This window comes from Mirounga angustirostris, unplaced genomic scaffold (genome assembly GCF_029215605.1).
Source record: "Mirounga angustirostris isolate CCGP_5_RB_7025 unplaced genomic scaffold, mMirAng1.0.hap1 SCAF_10, whole genome shotgun sequence".
NCBI classification, from domain to species: Eukaryota; Metazoa; Chordata; class Mammalia; order Carnivora; family Phocidae; genus Mirounga; species Mirounga angustirostris.
Genome location: NW_026991718.1, coordinates 13,670,439 through 13,695,649, shown reverse-complemented (window position 1 = coordinate 13,695,649; position 25,211 = coordinate 13,670,439). Strand labels below are relative to the sequence as shown.

The 25,211-nt window shown below is 42.8% G+C and overlaps 1 long non-coding RNA gene across 2 annotated transcripts in view; it reads right to left on the bottom strand.

Annotated features, from left to right (window-relative positions):
- Positions 1-5,051: 5,051 nt before the first annotated feature.
- The window catches only part of LOC123850842 (uncharacterized), a 59,336-nt gene continuing 39,176 nt past the window's right edge, over positions 5,052-25,211 (bottom strand). For both annotated transcript variants that reach the window (XR_010405440.1, XR_006792418.2), the window contains one exon: positions 5,052-5,109. This is a non-coding gene — a long non-coding RNA (uncharacterized LOC123850842). The remainder of the gene's footprint in view (positions 5,110-25,211) is intronic.

Below are 25,211 nucleotides of genomic sequence, written 5' to 3'. Positions count from 1 at the left end.
GAGAGAGACAAAGGAAACACAAATGTAATAAAATGTTAACATTTGGGGAATCTGGGTGATGGCAATTATCCAGGAATTCTTTGTACTATTCTTGTAACTTTTTTTATAAGCCTAAAATTATGTGAAAATAAATAATAGTAATAAATTTTAAAAATATGTTAAGACATGTTAATAGGGCATAGATACTGTAACTTTTTGTTGAAAATATAGTTTAGAAAAATATCTAGCGATTATATATCCTTCAGTCTTTAAAGGTAATTCAAAAGTATTAAAATTTAAATATAACCTTCATTATGCATAGAGGAATGGTTTTGAATATCTCTGTATATGTGCCAATTGTGGTATAGATAGATATGATAAAAATACATGTAATGTTATATTATATTATTATATTATCATATATCATATCAATACATGTAATAGTATATATGTTTATACATCATATGTGTGTGGAGAATGCAAAATATTTTTTTTTTTTAAGATTTTATTTATTTGCGAGAGAGAGAATGAGAGACAGAGAGCATGAGAGGGAGGAGGGCCAGAGGGAGAAGCAGACGCCCCCGCTGAGCAGGGAGCCTGATGTGGGACTCGATCCCGGGACTCCAGGATCATGACCTGAACCGAAGGCAGTCGCTTAACCAACTGAGCCACCCAGGCGCCCAAGAATGCAAAATATTTCTAAGTGATATCCATATTAACTAAAATCTCAGCAATTCCTTTAGGGAAAGTACAGTATTTTAATAGCATTTCATTGTTACATTTGTTTCATTTTCCTATGCAAAATGTATCAGGACACACAAATTAATTGTAACCCTGTACAGCATGTGCAAAAAGTAAATAACTTGTTGCAGAAGTCCCATAGGAGTCAAAATATTTGAAATGTAATATTTCTTCTCCAAGCACTTTGAAAGTGGCCATGTGACTTGTATGGATCGGAGACTATATTTACTTTCCGGGAAACGAAAAAGAATTAAGTGAGGTAAAAGGTACAAGATTGTAATCTGAAACAAATTAGAAAAGAAAATATAGACACAGTGATAATTACTGAAGGAAGAGACAGGGAGAATGCAAATGCATATGTAGTTTCCTGGTGGTGCTAGGGTTGGGAGTGGGTTGGGAGAAGAGCTGGTTTGGAAGGGAGAGTGATAATTCAGTTGGGGACCTGCTGCACTGGGATATCAGGGGACATCCATGTGGAGATATGCAGTAGTCAAGAGAGGGTTGGCCCTGGAGAGACATACGTTAGAATCATTCACAAGCAATACACAATAGTTAAAATTGTCAAAGTCAGGAAGACTGAAGAGGAAGAAGCTAGAAAGAAGAAAGCTGGCTGAGAACAGGAGCCCCAGGAACTACCCACCATGGGGGACGGGAAGAGGAAGAAAGAAGCCATGAGAGGTGGGAAGAGGAGGAAAATGGTACAATTTCCTCGAGGCCTTGGGAGGAAGGGAGGAAGCTTTTGCCAGCCAATGCAGGACACTGCATAGAAACACAGAGTCTGAGGACAAAGTAAAGACTATTGGTTTTGAGGAATAAAAAAGCACGATCAGCTTTTCAGTAAACTGAGTAACAGAGTGCAGAGAGAGGCAGCCAGATTACAAATGTTAAGCGAGGAGTGAGGGTGAGGGAATGAGGGCAGTGAGAACGTTTAAGAATGAGCCAGTGTTCATTGCAGCGATGTCCACAATAGCCAAACTGTGGAAGGAGCCAAGGTGTCCTTCAACAGATGAATGGATAAAGAAGATGTGGTTCATATATACAATGGAATATTACTCAGACATCAGAGAGGATGAATATCTCCCATTTGCATCCACATGGTTGGAACTGGAGGGTATAATGCTAACTGAAATAAGTCAATCAGAGAAACAATTATCATATGGCTTCACTCATATGTGGAATATAAGAAACAGCACCATAAGGGAAGGGAGAGAAAACTGAATGGAAAGTCATCCGAGAGGGAGACAAACCATATGAGACTCTTGACTCCTGGAAACAAACTGAGGGCTTCAGAAAGGGAGGTGGGTGGGGGGATGGGGTCACTGGGTGATGGGCATTAAGGAGGGCACGTGATGTGATGAGCACTGGGTGTTATACTCAACTAATGAATCATTGAACACTATCAAAAACCAATGATGTGCTATACCTTGGCTAATTGAATTTAAATTTAAAAAAAAAAGAATGCTAGGGATTCTGCTGGTGGGAATGCCAGCTGGTGCAGCCACTGTGGAAGAATATGAAATTTGCTCAAAAAACTAAAAATGGAGTTACTATATGATCCAGTGATGTCACTGCTAGGTATTTACCAAAGAATATAAAAACACTAATTCAAAAAGATGTATGTATCCCTATGTTTACTGCAGCATTATTTACAATAGCTAAATGATGGAAGCAGCACAAATGTCCATCGACAGGCGAATGGATAAAGAAGATGTGGTGTATGGACTCAGTGGAATATTACTCAGCCATGAAAAAGAATGAAATCTTGCCATTTGCAACAACGTGGATGGAACTAGAGGGTATTATGCTAAGTGAAATAAGTCAGTCGGAGAAAGACAAATACCATATGATTTCACTCATGTGCAATTTAAGAAACCAAACAAATGAACAGAGATAAAAGAGAAAATCAGACTTAAATATAGAGAACAAACAGATGGTTACCAGAAGGGAAGTGGGTGGGGATGGGTGAAAGAGGTGAAGGGAATTAGAGTACATTTATCGTGATAAGCACTGAGTCATGTATAGAATTGTTGAATCACTATATTATACACCTGAAATTTATATGGCATGGTATGTTAATTATACTTGAATTTTTTAAATGGCAAAAAAAAAATGCTAAGATAAAATATTAAAAAAAAAAAAGACTAGCGATTAAAGACAGGAGCAGCATTATACACAGTCCTCTAGACAGCGTATCCGAGTGTGTTGAGTTTGAGTGCAGAACTGGGATTAGAACCTGGGTTTCTGGAACCTTCTCCTCAAGGCAATCCTGCTCCCAATTCCCCCTGGCTGTGGGTCTGATTTGCAACAGTGGTGAGGACAGAGCCCTCACACGTGCTGGGATGGCAGCCTTCTTACGGTGTGGCCAAGTCTGCAAAGAGTTGCAAGCCCTTTCCAAAGTGAGTCAGGGGCATGACTCTAAGTAAATCAAATGCTGGTAAGACATCAAGAATTAGTGAAATTCCCAGAATCTATTTTAAGCAATTCTCAATGTATTTATTCAAATGGAAACAATGACTCAGTAAATATGGATAAATATTTTTACCAAATCTGTTTCTTTTGACCTTTTAATTTGAAGCCTAACTCATTTGGTTTATTTTCCCACTAAAAGCATTTAGCCTTCTTCTGAGAACACTTAGATTTGTTATTAAAGTTTTTTGGGGGGCGCCAGGGTGGCTCAGTCAGTTAAGAGTCTGCCTTCGGCTCAGGTCATGATCTCAGGATTTGGGGATCAAGCCCCGCATCGGGCTCCCTGCTCACCGGGGAGTCTGCTTCACCCTCTGCCTCTGCTCCTTCCTGCCTCGTGCTCTCTCTCTTTCTCTCAAATAAATAAATAAAAGCTTTTAAAAAAATTTTAAAAATAAAATAAATAAATTTTTTATTGTATGAAGCGATAAACTAAACCATATTTAGTGAAAGACCTAAAGAAAATTTTAGTTAGCATTATATTAAAGATTATACATTTTTAAAAACCATTTCTAAATAACTAGAGTTTTCTGATTTGACAAATGACTCTGAGTCTTTGGGGCATACAAGTTGTCAAAAATAAGGAAATTGAGACTCATGCCCAATCTATGCAGAAGGTTCTCCTGGTATTGCCAAAATACCTGAGCACTGTTATCAACGAAGTCCTAGCAGTATCAGACAAGCTAAGTCAAGATTTCTTTTAAAAAGCTGTGTAATTTAAATCCTGCCCTTGAGGAAGTGACTTGCTCAATTTAGGGAAAAAGAAAAAAAAAAGGAGAGAGAGATTACAAAGAATATAACTGCTAATCTCCAGGAGAAAATATCTTGTCACACACTTCAAGTTTTACCTTTTTTCCTCAAGCAAAACTGCTCCGTGTTCTCTTCCCTTAGTTTTCCTCTCCACATCTGACCCAGCAGGAAACATAAACCAAAAAACTCTGCCTTTTGAATCTCCTCCTTTTCCATCTGCACTGTAGTCCTAAGGAAATTGAAGCAGACTGGAGCTCTATCATTTCTAGCCTGGAGATATTTCATTTTTATTCAAATAGTTTAAGTTCCATAAAGCATATGAAGCTACATCTTCAAATTTCAAAGAATACGGCAAGTGGGTTCTTTTCTCGTCATCATTTAATATTTGACAAATTGCTCCTGAATGATTTTGCTACCTAAATATACTCTTTTTCTCATGTGCGGTTTTTATCCATTTGGGTGGAGTTTTTTATTTTATTTTTTTATTTTATTTTTATTTTTATTTTTTTTTAAAGATTTTATTTATTTATTTGAGACAGAACGAGAGAGAGAGCACATGAGAGGGGGGAGGGTCAGAGGGAGAAGCAGACTCCCTGCCGAGCAGGGAGCCCGATGCGGGACTCGATCCAGGGACTCCAGGATCATGACCTGAGCCGAAGGCAGTCGCTTAGCCAACTGAGCCACCCAGGCGCCCCTGGGTGGAGTTTTTTAAATCTTTCTGTCACTGTATCACCTTCAGTTCATTCTTTAAAGCACAGAATTATTACATTTTTGTTGCTGACAAGATATGAAGTAATTCTTTGAGACGCATTATATTCAAGAACCGTGTATTTGTTCCAATGCCCAGGAGTGAGATGCTTTTGAGAAATAGCATACTTAGTGACAGCATATTCCAGAAGTTATGTGGAGCCAGCATTTGGAGGACAGTCATATGGGTGCCCATATCCCTTAATCATGTTCACGCCCACCATTTGAGATGCGCCGCACATGATTCCTGCCTCCAACAGTGCCTCTCCCCCCATCTTTGACCCAACAGATGCTCTCAATTGGTACCTGCTATATACTTTTGCAGCTATATTTACTGTACATTAAAATTATTCTGAGATTGTATTTAACTCACCCTGATTGTCCCGGGGTGAAGTCAGTTTGGGGGCTCTCGTGAGCACTCAGCAAACCCTTGTGGAAAAAGAAAGGACAGAAGGAGGCAGAAACATTATTCGTTTCTAATTCTAGCTTTGGCTGGGGTATCCCTCTAATAGTTAAAACAATACAAGTGAGAGTATAGCAGGGGACAAGAATCCTCAATACTCTCCAAGAGCAGCAAGGCTGAGTACAGTATGGTGGGCTACCCAAATCCACAATGCCTGATGATCAGCTTTATGTTCAACACAAGTGTCTGAGTCCATTCTGGCGGCTGTAACAAATTATATCATAGACTGGGTGGCTTATGGACAATAGAAACGTATTTCTCACAGCTCTGGAGACTGGCAGTTCAAGATAAAGGTGCCACCATGATTGGATTCTGGTGAGAACCCCCTTCCTCTGGTTTGCAGATGGCTATCTTCTCCTTAGATCCTCACAGGGTGGAGAGTGGAGACATTTTTTGAAGTCTCTTTTATAAAGATACTAATCCTTCATAGACACATGGGCCCCACACTTGTAACCTCATTACCTCCCAAAGGCCCCACCTTTTCATACATCATACTGGGGGTTAGGATTTCAACATAAGAATTCTGTTTTGGGCGGGGGGGCTCAAACTTTCAATCCATAACAGCAACGATGTGGTGGCACTTCTTGTAGCGAATTTAGGAAAGACCGAGTTATCCATTGGCAGGGCTAGTACACCTGCTTAGCCTAACGTAGCTCTGAAAGGTCTGGGGTGTGGAGTGAGGAAGAGTTGACCTCTCTCCAGGACTTTCCAACCCAAAGTGACACATCTCAAAACATTACAGTCTCCCCACTGGGCTTGACATCTCGATTAGGGAGTCTGACCAAATCAAAGAAGGTACTTCTCTTTTTAAAATTCTTAACATGATCCTTTCTTACCCAGCTTATTTTGGCAGTTTTGCATTTGAAATCAAGTTCTCCTTACTTAACTAAGCAGCACATTCTTCCCTCTAAAGCCTCTTTCCTCAAATTCTCTTGAACTAGAAATAGTCTCACTGTCTGATGTTTTGGGCATTTAATTGGTAGAGCCTCATTTCTCTACTATTTGTTATTCACTTCCTTTTTTTCTGATAGAGTCATCACATGAAACCCAGTCTTCACTTAGCATACATTGAGCACCGACCATGTACAGAATCCTAATGTACCTCTTCTAAATAGGGAACCAAGGGGCTCCCTAGGGCAGTGATAGCTTTGGAAGTTGAGGCTGGTTGACAGCATAGGCTTCCAAGCCAGTCGTCAGCTGGCCAAGTAGCGAAGGCCAGGGAGTACAAGGTTAAATGGGTGCACCAGGGCACTCCTGATTCAATAGCTCAGCCCGTGATCGTTACTTGCAGTCACTCCTCTATGAAAGGCTGAATGGGAGGGTTGTGGTATTTCAGGATGGAGAGCAATATGGATAAATGTGGACACTGCCATTGAGGGTTAAAAAATGAATTGCCTAAGTGCAAGAAGGGGTGACTTAGATTGACAGAGGGTCTTTAAAGGTATTTTTATTTTAAGTTGTGAAATATTTCAAGTATCGACTGACCACAAGCACAACCTGAGCCAGCAGGATTCTAGATCTGAAAAAAACCTAAAATTGTTGAGTCGTTAGGCAGCAAGAGAAGAAAAGCAATGCCCTGCTCAAGGGGGGCCATGGTTTCCTGGGTCTGTCTGCTCCAGATACTCCCCCACCCCCTCTTTCGAGGGAACTTGACAGAGGCACACTGGGGTGTGTTTTAAGCACAATGATCTGAATGGTGAGGGATCAGCCTCTGAGAACTGAGAGGGATGCTCGAAGGAGTTTAGGCTGTTTAATCCAAAGAAGAGGCTCAGAGACCTATGACAGCTGTCTCAACAATGAGGGAAGGGCGGTCAGGGGCCCAAACAGAGTTGACTTATTCTCATGACTCCAGAAGGCCCTCAGAATCAATGAGTAAAAGTCACAGAGAGGAAACAGGTTTCAGCTCAGTATAGAGAACTTTCTAACATGAATGTTGTCCAGCAATGAGTCTGAGGTGTTACAGGAAATAAAAGCCTTATCCCTGGAGGGCTCCGTTAGATACCAGATGCCACCTCCCAGGGAATCAGCAGATTCCAAACTTCCTCCCAAGATGCTCACAGTCCCAAGGTGTGGGAGATGGGCAAAAACAAAAACAAAAACAAAAACCCACTACAATGCCATGTAATGAGTGCTCAACAGAGACAGAAGATTTATACAATGCTCTGAAAGATCAGAGAAGAACTCTTCAGATAGGAAGTGACATCTGACCTGCTACTTGAGGTACGTAGAAAATACAACAGAGGAGTCACCATGTGCAATGACTTAGAAAGCTTCCATGAGGCCTGAGGAGTGCACTGGATCTGAAATACCAAGTGTTGGAACTGGAAGTGGTGGAGAATAAGCCCACCATTGAGAACCATGCCAGGAATTTGGAATTGACCACAGGAGCAAATCCCTGATTACATCCCTATTTTAAGAGTATCACTTCGGCAGCTGCTTTCGAGGTAGACATTGTCTTGATATGTTGAAGAGCTCATCTATCACAGGAAACTAATGCAATCCAATATCAGTTTCTGTATTGACTTATGGAGTCTATTTCCCAACTTACTAACTACATGACATTCAGATTGAATGAAAAGGAAACCCTTTTCAAAAAGAGAAAAGCGGGATCCCTGGACACTTCTGATTCTGTGTTTCCTGTTTATTTCAGAGGCCGGCAAGCTGTTGAGAGTAGAGACGATGTCATTTCACCCAAATATCTAAACGGTTCTGGGCCACATGAGGCCTCAGTGTATGTCTAACACATTAGGATGTGGAGAAGGTGTTTTATTTTTGAAAACCAAAGATGGGGAACCCCAGCACAGTACACCAGTCACATTTTAATTTAAAAATAATTTGGGGGCGCCTGGGTGGCTCAGTCGGTTAAGCAACTGCCTTCGGCTCAGGTCATGATCCTGGAGTCCCGGGATCGAGCCCCGCATCGGGCTCCCTCCTCGGCGGAGAGTCTGCTTCTCCCTCTGGCCCTCTCCCTTCTCACGTGCTCTCTCTCTCTCTCTCTCTCATTCTCTCTCTCTCAAATAAATAAATAAATCTTAAAAAAAAAAAAGAATAAAAAAATAATTTGGAAAAATTATCACTTTTTGTTCCAATCACTTCTAATACATTCTTCATTAATTGGTCTGCCTAGTTAGATAAAATATACTCTTTGCCATCCAAACTCCTTTACCCTTCTTTTGGTAAAGTGCACCAGAATCTGGCCAGCTCTGGGCCTATGCAGTATGGATGGAGTTGATTCCACTCTCAGCTCTAGCAGTTGCTCCTCAATGACCAGAGCCAATCAGGGTCCTGCATTCCCCTGGCCATAGTGATTGGTTTAGAGATGGCTCAAACGCTGAATCAGAGCCACAAGACACCACTAAAACTTTGCTGAGGGTTCTGGAGAAGACACCCTTAACCTTCCCCCCAGGCTTGAAGCTAGAGGTAGGGGGATGAAAGGCCTGCAAGTCCTGCAGCCAACTTCCACTCACAGAGGGAGAGCCTCCCTGAGGATGGGTACATGACAGGAGTCAGAGCCACACAATGGAGAAAATGCACCTCTGAGAACATAGCCTGAACCAGATCCACCACTGGGCTTTCCATCTACATTAGTCACAAATTCTCTCCTTTGCTTGAGCTACTTTGAGATTCTCCGTGCCTTGCAACCCAGAACTCCTATCTGGTAGATAAAACTTTTGGGGGGAAATTGAGAAGATAAATTCATCATTCATTCTATCTGCCTATTAAGAAAGCTATCTCTGGGGATGCCTGGGTGGCTCAGTCATTAAGCGTCTGCCTTCGGCTCAGGTCATGATCCTGGAGTCCCGGGATCGAGCCCCGCATCAGGCTCCCTGCTCAGTGGGGAGTCTGCTTCTCCCTCTGCATGCTGCTCCTCTCCCCCCGCTTATGTGCTCTCTTGCTCTCTCTCTCTGACAAATAAATAAATTAAATTAAATCTTAGAAAAAAAAAAAAGAAAGCTGTCTCTGCGGTTAAATTATTTTTTGCCAAAAAAACTCACCTGGTTGACATTTTCCTAGTTCTGCTTTGTGAAGGTGCACAGAAAGTACATTTTCTAACCTCTGCATCATGCTCCCCCTACATCATGAGACTTTACTGGCCCTTATGCTATCTCGAAGAGTAGACATTTGTAGGTTTGTCATTCTGTGTTAATGGGCTTTGGCCGTCCAGTAAGAGGGCAATTTCTTGCTTATCTTTGGATATCCCACAGCCCTTAATACAGGGCCTGGCATGTAGCAGGTGCTCAATAAATGTTTGATAAAGTAATTTGCACTCAATTACCATTTCATGTACAGTGCCCTTCCAGGTCATACAAAATCGAATTTTGAGTTGTTCTGGCAGTGTCGTTCTTTCAAAAAAATCAATAGAAATAAATATGAAATTAGTGAAAACACTTCCTTCTGAATCACTCATAGATTCTGCAGGACTGACAATCCCACGTGTAACAGAACAAGTCACGTATTTTGAAAGGAAAAGTGAGTATCTGTAAATGGTATTTTAAAGATCTAGACAATGTTGAAGAAAAGCCTTCAGTTATATTTTCATAGAACTAGGAAATCATATTTTGTCAAGAGTGAAATGTAATCCTGAACACAGAGATACACAAAAGCTGTTTGAACTTTATCAAAAATAATAGTAATCCATTGTATCTGACTCAAAAGACCAAGGCAAAGGACAATTATTGAATGGACTAACATAATTTACTTCCTCTTCCTTCACCACCATTTTAGCTGTTTTTTGGGAAAATCATGTCAATTAATTGTCCTGGTGTCCCACTGTCATCATGGAAATCTAGCACCTTGCATACTGTCTGCATATTTCTGGTGCTCAGGGAATGTTGATTGAACTCAAAGAGAGGAAAGAATTCCTATGCATTTAGTATGTGTCAAGCGCTTCTTAAAGATGTTTTAATTTTTTATCCCATTTAATCTTTATGACAATCCTCTTATTCATCCATTCATCCATTTATTCATCATTCAGTACATATTCCTAATAGCCTACTCTGTGGTAGACCAGTGAATAGCAGAATCAGATTGTACTCCATGACTCTTGGCTCCAAAGTCTTCATCATTTCCTCCCCACCTATTAGGTAGGTGTCCCAGTACAGGGAAAAGAATAGCAATGATTTTAAGCACAATAGAAATCCTTATGTTGGAAGACTAAAAGCCATACTGGTGAGCATCACTGATATGTGTGGACTGGGGCAAGACTGACAGCCCTGAAGCCTGAATTCCAGAATCTTTATTAGCTTGTCATGATTTCGCAGGTTTCTCTATGAGTAAGTTAGATTAGTGAGGATTTGTATGTTTGGTCTTAGCAGCTTAGGTCTTTTATATGCCAAACTTAAGAAATAGAAAATAATTTGCATTTGCTCTTTTGATTGCTTCAGCAAGTACGAGCATTTCCAAATAAAGGCAACTATCATCTTTTGGGTGTTTATGACACACAAGAAATAGTGAAAATTTTGTTGCATGCATCATCCCATTTAATCCTCACACATCTCTGTGAGGTCAATACTACCAGTCAAAATTTTATTTGGCTGAGAAAATTGAGGCCTTACCATGTTAAATTTACATTAATGGGCACATAACCAGTAAAAAAACCAACCTAGGGGAGTTTGTCCAGTGTCTCCTTGACCCATCTAATACTGTGTACTGTATTAATTTGCATAGCATTTCCCAAAACTGCCAACCTCTTTTTCAAGTGCCATGTTAGCCTAGCCCATGTGAATTGGCCCAAATTCGGAATGAGTGGGGTCCAAATTACTGGCATTTTCTTATATAGATTTTTTTCTTAAAATAGTTTGGGTCAGCTTCCATAAGGCTGGTTTGGGCAGCTAAAAAGCAGTGAAAGAATCAAATATGATTAGCCAAGAGATCCACTCTTCTTTACCTATGTGTGTAAGTCAGCTTGGGCTGTCCTAATAGAAGACCAAAAACTGAGTGTCTTAAACAATAGAGAATTATTTTTTAAGCTTTTATTTATTTATTATTTATTTATTTATTTATTTATTTTGGCGGGGCAGAGGTGGAGGGAGAGGGACAAGCAGACTCCTCACTGAGTGGAGCGCCTGATGTGGGGCTTGATCTCATGATCCTGAGATCATGACCTGAGCTGAAATCAAGAGTCAGACGCTTAACTGACTGCGTCACCCAGGTGCCCCAATAGAGATTTATTTTATCACAGTTCTGGAGGCTGGAAGTTCAAGATCAAGGTACCAGAAAATTCAATGTTTAGTGAAGCTTCTCTTCCTGACTTGTAGGCTGCCTTCTCACTTTGTCCTCACGTGACTTCTTTGTGCCAGCTTGGAGAGAGAGAGAGAAAGAGAGGGAGAGAGAGAGAGAAAGAGATGGAGAGAGAGAGAGAAAGAGAGGGAGAGAGAGAGAGAAAGAGAGGGAGAGAGAGTGCATTCTGATGCCTCTTCCTCTTCTTATAAGAACACCAGTCCCGTCAGATTAAGATTCCAATTTTATGACCTCACTCAACCTTAATTACCTCCTTATAACCTCCATCTCCAAACAAATTCACATTGGGGGTTAGAGATTCAATACATATATTTGTGGGGACACAATTCAGTCCATACCATGAGGCCAGCATCCTCTTCACTGAAGAGGTCAGTTTCTGATGGGACTTGGAGATGTCAAAACAAAACAAAACAAGAAAGGAGATTTACGTTCCTCACCCAGGGCGAGATTAAGGACCAGTGGCTTTAAGCAATGAAACCAAATCTTCTGCCTGAAAATGGTGTTATGCCCGTGACAAAGAGGAAGCCATCTTTCTTAATAGAGGCCAGTGAAGACAAACGATAGCATTTAAATAAACAAATGAGGGAGAGGTGAGAGCAGACAATTCGACTGGAAGATATGAGCAGTTAATGTGACCACTGTACAGCTTCATTCACTTCTCACTTTCTCCAACATTCTCACCTCTTTCCAAAATCCCCCTCCATTCCTCTCTGGGATGCCACAACAGATTCTCCCCTGGTTTCTTGGGCTTCCAGGCTCCACATCCAAACCACTTCTAAACAGCAACCAGAGTGATAGGTTTACAGACAAAATAATCATATTATCCCCCTGCTTAAAAATCCCACAGTGGCCTCTAACTTCTCTTTTGATAAAGACCCACATTCTTCTCATAGAATTTTCTTCAAGGCCCAGCATAACTCAATATTGCCTGTTTCTCCAGCCTCTGTGGGACTCTGACCACCCTCACTCTTCGTCTCCAGCCCCAGCTGTTTTCTAGTTCTTCAGACTCCCCACACGAGTCTGGATCCTCAGTTAGAAGCTCCCTTGGCCTCCTGCACTTACTTAGCACTGTTGCAAGTAAATACTTAGCTCTGTGATTATCTGCCACAGACATCAGTTCTAGGAGGCCAGAGATGCTCCTGACCCACAGCACAGTGCTTAGTGAGCAAGCCTCGATGAGTATTTGTTGAATAGATGAATCCAAGTAGAAAGAGATTTTGCCGCCAAATTAGAGAACCTAGATTTTCATGTTTTGAATGAAAGAAGCCACAGAAGATTTCTGAACTTGGAAATAACATGCATAAAAGTTTTCACCAGTTTTCCCCAGAATACGGCTGAGGAATTCAGCACCACCTTTGCCATTAACACTCCAGATATTTCCAGGGTGGAAGACCCCAGAGGTTAAGAAAAGGCAGCTGAAAATGCAGAGGCTTTCCAATAACATTCTTCAGAGCCACTGTGACCCACCCTGTCTGAAGAAGGAGATGGAAGTTGGAGGACAGTGAATTCTGTGGGCTCTGCCACTGCTTTAGAAGAAGCAGCCCCAGAAGAAGGAAAATTTCTGACATTCGGGCTGGATAGACCTTTGAGGATGAGCTGAGCCAAGGGCCATATCTCAGGAAGATTCAGCAGCAGGGAACTTAAAAATCCATGCAGTCTAGGATTTATTTCTAGAGATTGTCACAACACATAACTCGTCGGGGGGGTTGCACAAACATGTATTTATAGGCTGTCAGTGTAAGTGTAAAGAATGTGTGCATGAAGGTATTTCTGTCCCATTTATCTTGAGGGGTCGCTCAGGAGCTAAAGAACATGATGTTGCTTCCATTCACAGGAGTCGGGTTAGGAAAAAAAAAAAAGAAAAAAGGAAGGAAAAAAAGAAAGCAGACTGAATTCACTCCAAAATCCAGTTTTATTTTCAAGGCCATCTGTGCACAGACATATCCCAGAGGCAATAAAAAGCTGCATTATTCTTCATTATTGTCCTGGAAGAGTACTCTGGTTTAATAAGGGAGCCTTGATTTCATAAATGGAAAGGAACAACAGTTCCCTGGGATGGAGAATTAACTTGCTTTTGATAAATAAATGAATTTTCTCCCTGAGTAAACTTTGCCGAAGTAATTCAATGTCTTATTTTTTACACAATACTAATATTCTAATACCACAAAGTTCTGTCTCTGGTTAATTCTGTGGCTTTCCTATCTAAGTTAAATTTCTATTTTACTAATTTGTAAAAATCTGATTTGGTTAGCTTGTGAAAACCTTGCTTAAATATTTCTTTTTTTATCCTGGGAATAATTTTTTGAGATGAGGCAAAGTCATTGAGTGAAGGGGGAAGTTGTTCGCATGGTTTTGGGGCCATCTCAGAAACTTCTGCTCTCGTCTAGAATGAGATGACCCTGCACAGCCTTCTGGAACATTCACTAAAGGTCTCTAATTCCCATACCCTCCGCCAGAGGAAACCACGTGTTAATATTTCCTTTAGTTTGGGAACTGGATACCTAATACCCGATTTCAATTTTGCAAAGGCATTTTTTCAGGTGTAGAGTTGTTGGAATGTTTGGGTGTACATTTCGGACATTGTAGCACAAGGTCTATTTTCTTTCTACCTGGACCATGTGACCAGGATAAGGGGGACCCCATGAAACACGTTCTGCTACAAGCCGTCCAATTCTTACAGAAGCTGCACCCCCTTCTAAACTCCCCATGTGCCCCCAAGCAGCGTCAGGGCTGCACAGTGACCCGTGAGTGACAAGAGGACAAAGTCTGAGGCGGGGCTGGGAGGACATCCTAGCAATTGTGTATAGTCAGGGTCAGCTGTGCAGGTTAGGAAGAGCTGTGGGATCAAGACCAATAGACCCAAGTCAATACCTAACCCAGTGCACTCTCTGGAAAGCCATTTAAACTCACTACACCTCAGTTTTCTTACCCATAGAATGGACACACTCCCTCCACACCAGGATCCAGAGGAGTGATGGATATGCACACACTTAGCAAATTACAGAGCACAGTTGTGAAGCTTCAGGACGACTGCCCAGCACAGAACCTGATGCTTCTGAGACAGAAAGTTCTATGAAGGCAAGAGCTTTCTCACTCAGCCAGGAGTCCCTGGACTCACCAAAGGCGGCAACCAGCATATGGAAGGCAGTAGATGAACCCTTGGGGAATAAAGGTATGAAGGAATTCTTGACCATAACAGATGCTCATTTAATATCAGTTTCCTCCTTTGTCTCTATATGACTAAAAATGGCGCCTTGCATTGAGTGCTTTAAAAGTTCTGCTGTTTGGTTCACAAATGTTAGTACATCATGTCCTTCTTCCTCCGGGGCTTTCCAATTTCCCCGGTGAATAGTTCTATAAAACCCCAAGTGCCATTCTGAAACCGGAGTTCAGGTTTCAGAGAAACATTAGGGCAAAGGCTTTTATTGGACCTGGCGAGCCATACACAATGTCTTAGTGCACCTAGAACAACAACTGGCCTTCCCATGAGAAGAGAGCAGGAGGAAAACAGTGAAAGGAAGAGGCCAGCTGTAGAGCAGGGTTTTGGGAGGCTAGAGCTCCTGTACCCGCAGTTCCTGGGGAGCTCAAGCCTGGGGGGCCGAAGAGACAGAAAAAGCATGGGGCCAAGAAGGAGGGGAAGCAAATGTAAAGGCTGCCTTACAAAGCAGGCCATAGCCCCTGAGAGCTGATTGCTTAACTTCCAGAAACTGCTGCACTCTGAGTAGTGTCTCCAGGAGGAAGAAGTGAGAGAAATGTATCCCTGGCTCCACGGAAGTTCACCCATGGAATGTTGACTTTTCAACTTCCCCAATCTGGCAAGGCTCAACCTGATCTAGCCCCTGCCTATGCTCCAGCTTTTCACTTTCTCCAATCCACTAGGCTCTTTTCCACCCCAGAGCCTTTGCACTTGCCATACTTTCTGCCAGGACTTCACTGCCCCCTTTGATTTCTTTCTGTGTCTTCTTATTGTACAGATGTCAGCTCCCTAAAGAGGCCTTCAGGCTTAGGCACTCAAGCTTAGGTGCCAAGTGGATCCTGCAGTATCTCGTGCAACAGGGAAGACGTGGGAGGGAGGCCCACAATATAGATGACCAGGTATGCCCGCAAGTGGCCAGAGGGGCTGGGAGCAGCTTCCCCAGTGAGTGCATCCATCCACAGCATCCACAGAGGTGGCAGGACCGGCCCCGGGGACTGTGGGAGCAGTGAAGCCAAAGCCAAGGCCTCTCTGGCCAGAAAGCCAGGTACATAAATGAGAGCTGGTGCAAAAGTGTCTTGGGTTTTTTACTCTTGAGATAATTTTATTAATCAAAACTTCTAAAATTCCATAATTTTATGGGTGAGATAACATGGCAGAGTGGAAAGAGTAGAGAACTTTGATCCCATTCTGGTTCAAACCCCAGCTCTGAACTACACTGTATAGCCCCGTGACTTGGAGTGAGTCACAGTCTGGACCCCAGCTTCTCCATTTCAAAATGAGAGTGATGATATGTACCTCCAGGAGTGGGTTGGAGACTAGAGATTAGATAGGTAATTACACACACACACATATGCACACATATATACATATATAGATATCATATACATAAACATACAGAGATAGAAATTATACACATGTATGTATGTATATGTATACAGATGCATATATATGTCTAGTACAGTGATTGGTACAACATGCATGCTCAGTAAGTGATACTGAAATCAGAATCAGATGGGACTTGACATTTAGCAGGCAAGAGTGCTCTTTTTTTTATTTTTTATTTAAAGTCAATTTAGTTAACATATAGTGTATTATTAGTTTGAGGGGTAGAATTTAGTGATTCATCAGTTGCATATAACACCCAGTGCTCATTCCATCAAGTGCCCTCCTTCATGCCCATCACCCAGTGACCCCATCCCCCCACCCACTTCCCTCCAGCAACCCTCTGTTTCCTACGGCTAAGAGCATAGGGGAAGGGAAGGAAAAATAAAATAAGATAAAAACAGAGAGGGAGACAAACCATAAAAGTGATCTTTAATCATAATCACGCCATTCCTCTGCTCAGAACTTCTAGTGATTTCCCACTGCAATCAGAATAACACAATCCATTGGGCACCTGGGTGGCTCAGTCGGTTAAGTGTCTGCCTTCATCTCAGGTCATGATCCCAGAGTCCTGGGATTGAGCCCCACGTCAGGCTCCCTGCTCAGTGGGAAATCTGCTTCTCCCTTTCTCTGCCCCTCCCCCCCAACTTGTATGGGCATGCTCGCCCTCTCTCTGACAAGTAAGTAAATAAAATCTTAAAAATAAAAAAGAATAACACACAAACATTCCTTCCCCTATCTGGCAAGGCTCAACCTGATCTAGCCCCTGCCTACTCCTAAGACCTATGCTCCAGCTTTTCACTTTCTCCAATCCACCAGGCTCTTTCCCACCCCAGAACCTTTGCACTTGCCATATTTTCTGCCAGGACTTCACTGCCCCCTTTGATTTCTTTCTGTGTCTTCTTATTGTACAGATGTCAGCTCCCTAAAGAGGCCTTCAGTGATGCTCCAGTTTAAACTATTCCCTGACATTGCCTCATATTTTGACTGTTTTCACAGTGCTCACCTTTATCTTAAATCAACATGCATATTGACATGGCTCTTTGTTTATTACCCATCTCAGCCCATTGGAACAGGAGCTCCCTCAGAGCCTTCATCTTCCCTTGATCTACAGAGCTTAGAACAGGGCCTGGAACCAAGTAGGGACTCCTCAACCATCTGTTAAATGAATGAACTAGTGAACTTCCAGAGCCAACCACATTCTCTCCAACTCTGGGGATATGCTGGCTGCCCAGAATCTCAGGAGTGAAGCAACATGCCGGACTGATTGCAGCCGGAAGGCACTTCTCACTTCAGGAGACCACATGCTGGACTGTGACCTAAACAGGAACAGTGTAATTGGAATAACTAATCACTATGAGCAAGATCTTGAGAGATTTGAATTTAAAAGCTTTACAAATGTTTAAAACTGATGCCAAAAGCAAGTTCAACCCATAGACATAATGTAGGTGGTCTAGATATCTCATCTGATTTTGACGTATTTCCCTGTCCTTTCATCTAGTCAACATTAGCTGAGACCAAACAATGTGCTAACTTCTGTGTTTGTTTCGGTCTCAAAGTTCTTCCAAAAGAACTCCTCATGTATTATTTCAAGTGACTTCTGAACACAGTTCCCTGACTATTCATCATTAAAAGGATAAGTCTGAAGATAAACAGAACTGCAAAAAAAATATATTCAGAAGAAAAAGCCCTTGTATATAGCCAACCCTTCCACAATGACCACTTGGGCCAACTCTACTCTGTATCCAGCTCTTTTCCCCCAAATCCCTTAAACACATGTGTATAGAATCTGTCTCTCTCCATCTTAGCCTTGGCATGCTTCATGCAGGATCGTGGTGTCATAGAAAGAATACTAGCTTCATCAGATACAATATTGTCTCCATCATTTACCATCTGTGTGTCTTTGGACAAGATATTGAAATTCCCTGAGTTTCATTTCCTTCTTTTGTAAAATGGACGTAATAATAACCTCACAGCATTGTGAGAAATAAATGTGAGAAGTATGTCAAATTCCTGGCACATGGCAGCTGTTCAAAACAAGGAAGTCACTCTGACCATGACTACTACAACCGTATCATTATTCTCGTTACTATTATTCTTATTACCATTATGCCATTATTGCTTCCTCTCTGCCTGTCTTGACTTGTCAGTTGGTCCAGCTGGTGGGCCAGAGAGCATGCTTTCCTGTGGCTTCTTTGTCCTTGATAATACTACAATAAGAGTCGATGCTTCATAAAAGCTTACTGGGGCGCCTGGGTGGCTCAGTTGGTTGAGCGTCTGCCTTCGGCTCAGGTCATGATCCTGGAGTCCCTGGATCGAGTCCCTGGATCGAGTCCCGCATCGGGCTCCCTGCTCAGCAAGGAAACTGCTTCTCCCTCTGACCCTCCCCCTTCTCACGTGCTCTCTCTCTTTCTCATTCTGTCTCAAATAAATTAAAAAAAAAAAAAATCTTCATAAAAGCTTACTGATCAGGTTTATTTTCATACAACTACAGAGTCAAGTTCAACAAACATTTATTGAACTTTTCCAATGTGGTGTAAAATGTGATACACTCCTGCACACATGGGGATAAAAGAAGAGGACATTCCCTGGTGTAATTTCAAGGACACCAGAGAAGCCAGGCTGCCCTCTCCCCGTTTTCCTTTTTCTGATGCCTAATGCCTGGAATTCAACCATTTACATGCTATCTGTGTAGCTTAAGACTTTAGTCAGAATGCAGACTCCTGTGGGAGAGCTCTTTTGTTTAATCCCTGTTTGTTTATTTGTTTGTTTTTAAGATTTTATTTATTTGAGAGAGAGAGGGGGCACATAAAGGGGTAGGAAGGGCAAGGTAACCCTAACCATACCCCTAACCCTAACCATAATCTGACGTGGGGCTCGATCCCAGGACCCTGGGCAGGGAGATGAAGGCAGACGCTTAACGCTTAAGCCACCCAGGTGCCCCATTTAATCCCTGTTTGTAATGGAGGGGCCTGAGAGCATTTGCCTGGAATAGAGGGAGAATGAGGACCCTGAGCACTGAAGAGAGGAGGGACGGCCAGGAGCAGGAAAGCTCGAAGGCGGAGGCAGTCAGAATCAGTCCTTATCCAGCCTTTTTGAATGGAAAACCTCTGAAGATAAAATGATCACTGAAGTGAAAGGGTCAGTGTGTGGCCCATCTGGAACCTGCCTGAACAGGCAGAATCCCTTGTCCTGTCAGCACCCTCCAGGTCACAGGAATCCTACTCAACCTGCAGCCCTACCCCATCCCAGGAGCTAGGAGGATATATGGCTTCCCTCCCGCTTTGTCCTGAATCGGTGATCACATTCTGAATTTATGGGCTTCCCAGTATCACCTCTGCTCAGGCGTTGTCCTGGGAACAAAGCCAGACAAAGACATCAGCAAGATCTGATGAGACCTACTGTCTGCCTTTGCTGGATTTTGGTCATCTGCCAGTCTAATTGCCAAAGCCCTCCTCCAGCATCCACCTGCCTTCAGCTTCATTTCCAAAGAGCAACGTGAGAGTGACTGCCTCAGTGTCTCCTGGCAACAGCCAGCTTGTAAAGCACCCGGTCGATCTCACTTGTCATCAGGGGAAGTACTACACTGAGATGGTTTAGAAATTCAGTTGAATTTGGCAAGTCCTGCAACAGGCCTGGCCTGAGCCCCGTGGGGGAATCGGAGATGCATCAGTAAAAGCTCTTGCCCTCTGGAAGCGTGCAGTCTAGTGGAGAAGAAAGATCTAAACGCAGAACCTGACCCTCAGTAGTTATCTAATACAAGTCTGATTATAAAGGGCATCGAAGGGGCGCCTGGGTGGCTCAGTCGTTAAGCGTCTGCCTTCGGCTCAGGACATGATCTCAGGGTCCTGTGATCGAGCCCCGCATCGGGCTCCCTGCTCAGCGGGAAGCCTGCTTCTCCCTCTCCCACTCCCCCTGCTTGTGTTCCCTCTCTTGCTGTGTCTCTCTGTCAAATAAATAAATAAAATCTTTTAAAATAAATAAATAAATAAATAAAAGGCATAGAAGTTGACTGTCTGGAATACACAGCAGAATGAAATATGTAAGAAGATGTTTTCTAAACTGGAATGGAATCTGCATAAAAAGGTGCTGACCAAAGCAAGTTCGAGTGGAAGGGCCATTGCAGGAGCCGAGAAGAGGCAGAGAAGGCTGAGTGCCCCGTGCGTGGAGCAAACAGGTGGAGCAGGGTGGAGGCGGGCAGGCTGAGAGCCACCAGGGTCTGGTGGTGCTACGGGGGTCTGTGGGACAGTGGGGAGAGGTCAGGCTGGGAGGGAGGGGTCAGATTATGAGTGAGGTCAGATTATGAATGATGGAGAGCTTTGAGGCTCTGTTAAGAAACTTGCATTCCCCAAACCCGCCCCCCCCCCCCAGCAATTAACATTGCCAAAGGTCACAGAATGCAGAATGCTCTCAGCTATGTTTTAGGGCAGACACTACCGTGGCTGGATGGGGGGGTGGGGAAGGGGGGGCATACTGTGCTGCAGGCCAGATGCCAGAAAAAGATGAGAGACCGTTCCTACTGCCAAGACCCTGGTGGATCCCACTCAAAGGCAAACTGCAAGGGGAGAGGAGGATCATTTAAAGCTGTGGGTACTGAAAATAGCTTCCGTGCACATTGACAGCCTTTGGAGAATGGATAACTGGTGGATTGTTCAAGTCTCAGTTGACATCCCAATGAGTCTTGGCAAAAATAAATAGAACCTGGGACCACAGGCAGCTGTGTGCCCCATGGTTACCATCAGTGGATGCATTCATTTCCTAGGAGCCAAACTTAGCCCTTGTGCTGGGATCGCGGAGCACTCCCCCAGGGGCATTCCTCCCAGCAGACAGAGCCACCCAAGTCAGAGCTATCCTGCCCCCCAGAGGCCCTGCCGGAAGCTCCAAGGAGCCTTGGCACATTCGCTGACTCACACCCTCATTCACTGCACAAATACTTGTGGAGTTCACTCCAATGATTAAATCCCTTCAACAAAGGGAGAGGACTTTACCGTGCTCTTTATTAGCTATCGGATTTTCCATTTCTTGGTGTGGGGGTGGAGAAGATGCAATAAAGGCAAACAGTTTGAAATTGATCGTTTACTTCTCTCCAGGGTAATTTCCTGGCAACTGACAAAACTCGCAGGCTATGAGAAGCAGTCACAGACTTGTTGGGAAACCTCTTTCTTTGTAGTTTAGATTATAAAAAACAATCTCTCTAGGCCCCCAGTTTCCTTATTTGTAAAATGGGATCATAACACTGACCTCACAGGGTAGCTGGGAACAGGTTCACCACTACATGGAAGTGGAAAGTGGTGCACGGCAGAACTCTAGGGGGCGCCATTCACACAGACTAGGATGTGAACAGTGCCCACTGGAGGGAAGCAATACACAACCTCCACAACGGTATGTGGCAGCCCTGGTGCTGAGAGGATCAAGGGAATAAAGCTATGAAAGCACTTCATAAACTGTAAAGGGCTGTGATAATCATCATAGCTATTGCCTAGGACATCCAAGGGAACACACAAATCCCAACAGTGAAGCCAGGGGCATGACTGAGCCATGAGCAGCTTGAATGGATGTTAGGGGCATACACAAGAGCAACAGAGAACTTTATCACTTTAGCTTCTCCTTTTTTAAAAAAGATTTTTATCCAATAAAGAGTGCTGCTCCTTAAGAAAAAGTGAAGCTGAAATCCACCGCTCTAAATTACAGAAGCTATTGCCTGGACAAATTTAGGCCATCAGTTTGAAACATTGTGAAATAAGAGCCCCATTTTAGGCATCTCGGACTCTAAACTTGGCAGTGACAAGATTGAATCCAAAATAGAGACCGTGGTTTTCATTAGGAAGCAATTGTTACTGTCCCTTCCCCCATCTTGTTTTCTAAATGATCCTTTTCTGCAGCACAATCTCTAAGTTCCCACAGCGAGGCTGAGACACACGATGAGGCCCTCTCCAAGCAGCACTGTCAGCATGACATGACTGCGAGGCAGGATTTCTGATCTCATGCCTGGGCCTACAAAATCAGTGCCCCGAAATGAATGGTCCTGTGGCCGGTTGCCTATTCCTGACGCACCTTCTATGCAGTCTCTCCGTCGGATGCTTTTGAAGCCAAAAGCTGACTTTTGGATGACTGTTCTTGGATGACTTATCTCGCCAAGCCAAGGAGAAGCTATCTCGAGATGACAAAGCTGGAGAGGTACCTTAGTGACTTGTGGAGCCTTGTTGTATTTCTTCAAATATTCCTCAAACAGACTTTATAATTTATTCACTCCTATCTCCGAGAGTGTAATCTACATGAAGACAGAAGCGTAGTGGGCTTTGGTCACTTGCTCCCCAGTTCCTACCGCAGTCCTGACACAGAGTCAGCACCCAAAATGGATTGCGGTGCAATTGAGAGAACCTGCACATTTATTCTGCAAAGATGTTCTCAGAGCCTTCTATGTGTCGTTGAGAGAACCTGTGCATTTATTCTTTGGGAGAACCTGCACATTCATTCTGCATTGAGAGAACCTGCACATTTATTCTGCAAGGCTATTCTCAGAGCCTTCTATGTGTTGTGCGCGGACAGATACAAAAGAGACAGAATCACAGTGTGCCAACTGGGTGGCCAATCATGCCGGCTCTCTGACAGGCAGAAACAGAACAAGGGCATTACCCTTGGGTGCTCTCAGTCTAATGTGGAGTGAAGACAGACATGCAGACAACTACCCATAAAGCAAAGCAGAATGAAATAATAGCAAATATAGTTATGAGGTGTAGAGGAGCATAAGGAAAGGAACAATTGAGTCTGACCTGGAAGGGGTAGTCAGAGGACATGTCTGAACATGTCGTTGCTGCTGAACCTTCAAGTTCAAGAGGAAATTGTTCAGTCAGTGCTACAGTCAGAAAGAATAGTAAAAAAGTGGGGGAACGATCCTTTCTCCTTGCATCTTCCTCCAAAAAAATGGGCTGAACATCAGGGACACTCTGCAATAAAATACCACTTAAAAAAAATGTCTAATCCATTATGGACTCATATTTTTAGTAAATACAGTAAAAATGCCAAAACAAGGAGAACTTACTATAACTGACCTAGAAGTTAAGTTGATGGCTTCCAAAGAGAAGTCGAGCAGCACTATTGTGTGATTTGGGAGCAAGTTAACAACTGTCAGATTGCAGAGGGGGTACGCGGATGGGCCAGGCTCCACGAAGAACAACCATGCACAGGGTAACACTAACCATTCTTCGTTAGTGTTACCTCTAGTAACTGTGAGTTCTATGGAGAACATAGGGCTGCCATAGAGTTAGGGACCATGTGAGGTTTTTAACACTGACATTCTGTTAGTTCAGTCTTCCTGATAAATATTTTTTATAAACGAGCAGAAGTGTTGAGCTCGATCCCTGTCAGAATTATGTCCTGCAAGGAAGGGAGAGGCAATATTTCTAGGTTAGATTAGGCACCTCAGGCTCTCACAAATGGGGTTTTTACAATCTGCACATATATGGTAGAATGACTATTTTCTATATTTTTATAATCTTTAAAGAAAGTCATTTTCCAAGGGTGCCAGGGTGGCTCAATTGGTGAAGCGTTTGAGTCTTGGTTTCAGCTCGGGTCATGATCTCAGGGTCATGAGATCAAGCCCTGCAATTGGCTTCACCCTCAGCACGAAGTCTGCTTGAGATTCTCTCTCCCTCCCCCTCTGCCCCTCCCTCCACTTGCACTTGCGCTCGCTTGCTCTCTCTCTAAAATAAATAAATAAAATCTTCCTGAGGTGACTTCAGGAGTAACAGCATACACTGACTGGTGTGGTCTGCTAGTTACCTTACAAACCCCCCGTTAGCACATTTCCTAAGATTGTAAGAGGGAGAGATTTTATTAGAAAGAGTTTCAAGGGAAAGAACTCTCCCCTCAGACCTCTGATAGAAGTAACCTCTCTAGAGGTAGAAACAATGAGACAAGGAAAAAAACTCTGTGAACCCTTCTATTCAACATCGAATTAGAGGTCGTAGCTGGTGCCTTAAAAACAAATAAGAAACAAAAATAAGAGGTATAAAAACTGGGAGAAAGAGGGCGCCTGGGTGGCTCAGATGGTTAAGTGTCTGCCTTCGGCTCAGGTCATGATCCCAGGGTCCTGGGATCGAGTCCCGCATCGGGCTCCCTGCTCGGCAGGAAGCCTGCTTCTCCCTCTGCCTCTCTCTCTCTCTCTCTGTCTCTCATGAATAAATAAATAAAAATCTTTAAAAAAAACTGGGAGAAAGAAGACAAAATATATTATTTGTAGGTAACATGATTTTTTTTATTTGAAAATGCAAGATGATCCACAGATTTATTATTAGAATTATTTGGAGATGCAGGGGCACCTGGGTGGCTCAGTAGGTTAAGTGACCAACTCTTGATTTCAGCTCAGGTCATGATCTCCACACTGGGCATGGAACCTGCTTAAGATTTTCTCTCTCCCTCTGCCCCTCCCCTGCCCTCTCTCCCTCTCTCTAAAAAAAAAAAAGAATTATTTGGAGATGTTAGCAAATTTGCTAGATACAAAATTCGTATAAAAATTAGTTCTATATCTACATATCAACAATAAAAATTGGAAAATTTTAATTTTTTAAGAAGCATATATTTATAATAGCAACAATAACAATGAAAACCCTGAGAATATTTAGAAATAAATCTCACAAAGATATGCGGGATCCTTAAGGATAATATTATAAAATGTTATTGAAAGACAAAGAACAATGAAAGAAAATTAAGAGATACACAATCTCCTTGGGGAAAAAAAAAACCCAATATTGTAAACTCGACAATTCTTCCCATATATATGCAAAGATTCAATGCAATTGCAATTAAAATCTATACATAGTTATGTGTGAGAAGTGAAAAAGCAGTTCTATAATGAATATGGAAAAGCAAAGGGCAATATCCTGACAGTCCTGAAAAGGGGTCAAGTGAAGGACTTGCCCTACCGGATATCAAGATTTGGTAGGAAGAAAGGGAGGAGGAAGAGGTGGAGAAGGAAAAAGCTATAGAAGTTATGGGAAAACTGGTACTGGTTCACGCATAGAAAAAAAGGGTTGCAAATTTATGACAAAGTTAAAACTGCAGACGAGTGGACAAATGACACTGTTCCTTAACAGATGACAGAGTATTCTATATGGGACAATAACTGAAGCAGGATCCCTACTTCACACTACACCCAGAATCTATTCCAAGTTAACTAAACTCTTAATTGTAAAGGTAAAGCTATAAAAGATTCAGAAGACAGTGTCTGAGAATCCCATTATGATCTGG